The sequence below is a fragment of the Theobroma cacao genome, chromosome 3 (genome assembly GCF_000208745.1).
Source record: "Theobroma cacao cultivar B97-61/B2 chromosome 3, Criollo_cocoa_genome_V2, whole genome shotgun sequence".
In the NCBI taxonomy this organism is placed as follows: Eukaryota; Viridiplantae; Streptophyta; class Magnoliopsida; order Malvales; family Malvaceae; genus Theobroma; species Theobroma cacao.
The window spans coordinates 11541345-11545024 of record NC_030852.1 but is presented as its reverse complement, the minus strand read 5'-3'; the positions used below and the strand labels follow the sequence as shown (position 1 = coordinate 11545024).

Below are 3680 nucleotides of genomic sequence, written 5' to 3'. Positions count from 1 at the left end.
TGGTTTGGATCGTTTGGGTGCCATTCCTACTAAAGAAATTCAATTATCAAAACAAACCAAAGTAAAAATATGCAAGTAGTGTTGTGGGCACAATCATGAAAATAGGAAAGATCCATAAGCATTAATTTCTGTCCAATTCAACAATCCAAATTCAATAATTTCTTTTACAATCTCATTCTGCAAGATGCAACATAAATTCTCTATTCCTCACAACATTTAGACAACATTCTCATAATCATAAATTTTACAATGCAACAGTCCAACATAAAAATAAAAAAATAAAAAAAATTCTCTGACAATGCATTTACCCAAAATTATCAGTTATGGCATGTTGTTGCACCAACAATTCCAGAATTTATTTCTACTTGCCCAACCAAGCATAAAAAAGTAATCAAACCCATCATCTACTCACATCAAAAAATCATTTAACAATTATATTTGCAGCAAACAAAAAATCCATGAATCCATTATATGGGTAACAAGAATTTGGCACTAATCATGAAAATTTTTTGCACTCCAAGCATAAACCATGAAGGAGTAGGAAAACCCATTAATAAACTTACACAATGGACTCATTCAATGTGCAAAAATCATAAAATTTTATAGTTATCTTACTGGCACACCATAATTTTTCTCACTATAAAAATCACATATGTGGTAGAGAGAGAGAGAACTCACCTTGAGGGAGGATTGAATGTAAGACAAAAAAAAAAAAACAAGTATGAAAAAAAAGTAGAAATTGTAGAGGAAGAAGAAAAGAAAAATATGCAACTAGCTTTTTTTTTTAATATATATGTATGTGAGGAAAAAAAAGAACAAAATATTTGAGAGAAGAGAGGGAGATAGCGGCTGGAGAAGAAGAAGAAACAAAAAAGAAGGGTTTTTATAGGGTTGAGGCTGGGCCCCGATCTAGTGAGGGCCGCGACTCTCACTTATTCAAACCCGAAGCATTACGCTTCGGGCTTCAGCACCGCGATGCTCAAACATTCTATTGGTAGCCCTTTGTTCAGCGTTGCGGCGCTCATTTTGAGGGCCGTGGTGCTGAAACATTTTGTTTCAGTCTCTTATTTGCCTCATTTCAGGGTTACGACACTCAATTTGAGGGCTGGGGCTTTGATTTTTTTATTTTTTTGATTTTTTTAAACCAATTACGTGCAAAAAGAAACATAAAAAAAATAGATTAAAAGAAATAAATTAAAAAGCATGAAATAAAATCAAAATGAGAATAAGTAAGGTTGAGGAGCTTAAGTTGCCTTCCAAGAAGTGCTTCATTTATAGTCTTTGACTGGACTGACTTGGACTCTAGTCCATGTCAAGCAAGTGTATTAGGGACGTTTGACGATTAATTTCGCCTCTCTAATAATGGTTCATTCTTTGTCCATTGACTTTAAATTTTTGACCATCTGTCCCCCTAACTTCGATTACTCCGTGTGGAAATACCTCATTGACAATGAAAGGACCAGACCACCTTGATTTGAGCTTTCCTAGAAATAATTTCAAGCAAGAATTATAGAGCAACACTGATTATCTCGTCTCAAAGCTTCTTTCCACTATCTTCTTATCATGCCATTGCTTTGTTTTCTCTTTATAGAGTTTGGCATTCTCTAAGCTTGAAGGCAAAATTCATCAAGTTCATTTAATTACAACAATATTTGCTCACCTGTTGCTTGTAAATCAAAATTTAACTTCTTCACAGCCCAATAAGCATTGTGTTCAAGTTCCACCGGTAAGTGACAAGCTTTGCCAAAGACCAACTTATATGAAGACATGCCAATTGGGGTCTTGTAAGCAGTCCTATATGCCCACAGTGCATCATCCAATCTTCTTGCCCAATCTTTTCTTGTGGGACACACTGTTTTCTCCAAAATCCTCTTGATTTCTTTATTTGATACTTTCGCTTGGCCACTAGTTTGAGGATGGTACGCAGTTGCAACCTTGTGTTTAACTCCATAGTTTGCTAGAAGCACATCAAAGTACTTGTTGCAAAAGTGACTTCCTTCATCACTAATAATTGCCCTTGAAGTGCCAAATCGAGTGAAAATATTCTTCTTGTTGAAATTCATCACCACCTTTGAATCATTATGAGGAAAAGCTACTGCTTCAACCCATTTGGAGACATAATCTATGACAAGCAAGATGTATTTGTTGTTGTATGAAGATATGAATGGACCCATGAAGTCAATACCCCATACATCAAAAATTTCTTTCTCAAGGATGTTATTGAGAGGCATCTCATGTTGCCTTGAGATATTACCCACTCTTTAGCACCTGTCACAATGCAAAACAAAATTTTGAGCATCCTTAAATAATGTAAGTCAATACAGACCTGATTGGAGGACTTTCGCAGTAGTCCTTGTTCCTCCAAAGTGTCCTCCATAATCTAAAGAATGGCAACGGTGAAGCTGTCACAGCCTAATTTTTGAGCCATGACCGGCGCATGGACCCAATGGGTGTAGCCCACTAAGCCCCAAGCAAGCCTTTTTATATGATCCTGTTCATCATTCTTAAAGCCATAATTCTTAATTCTCAATTATAAGCATTGTAGTAATATATCATGGTAATCAAATACTTATAGTTGTATCATCCCAAAAATAATATCATCCATTGCCAACTCATAGTGGCATCACCAATCAAAATATATATACATTGGTTCTAACATAAGTTTTAGCAATTTACATCAAGTGTATATGTACACATGTAAAAGACCCTTGACTACCAGCAAAGTGACTCTAGATATGGGTACGGCTACTGAATGCCATGGTACCTACCAAAAAGGCGAATACAAGTGGACACCTCAATCTAGGTCCCAACTGCCTTCGAATATGAAAACATGAAGTTGAAAAGCGTGAGTATAAACCCAGTGAGTGAACATAGGAAGGGAACAAGCATCAATACTGGAAGTTTTAGAAAACATGATGTTCTTATGTTGAAAAGAATGCAATTTAGCTTAATTTCTTATTAAAACCCCACAATTCAACCCTTGATTATTTAGTGCCTTAGTATTGAAAGATCCATGATCAATAATGAAGTTAAAGAGCGAAAACTACGGTAGAGTCCAAGCAAGGCAAGCATGGTAGAATGAATCTCGCTACAGCGAAAAGGCATTCTCGCTGCCGCGATATTCAAGGCGAAAATTTTGAACCAACCACCTGAGAGTTTCTGGCTGTAGCGAAAACTCGGACAAGCATTTTTCCCAACCACTCGAGAGTTTCTTGCTGCTGTGAAAATCTGGACTAGGTCAAGCCCCCAACACCCGAGAGTTTCTCGCTGCAACGAGAATAAATTTCCCTGTAGCGAGAAACAGGGCAATTAAGTTAGAAGAATTTTTACTGCAATGAAAATCAATTTGGACGTTTTTAACAATTTTTAACATTCAACACTCAATACAATCACATTTTATTTCCGTAACCTCTATATAACATATAAAAACATATATACAACTATCGGCATCACCCCAGCTCTCCCCCGGCTCATGTGCACTCCCACACTACACATTACAATATCATCATCAGGTGCACTCCCACACCGCAGCTCACCATCACCGTCATGTTCACTCCCACACCGTACATAGCATATATCATCATCATGTGCTCTCCCACACCGCACACGGCATATATCATCGGCGTGTGCTCTCCCACACCGCACACTACGCGCACCATCATGTGCACTCCCACACCGCA

At 37.4% G+C, this 3680-nt stretch overlaps 1 pseudogene; it reads right to left on the bottom strand.

Moving 5' to 3' along the window:
• On the bottom strand, nucleotides 1357–2231 carry LOC108661139 (annotated as a pseudogene).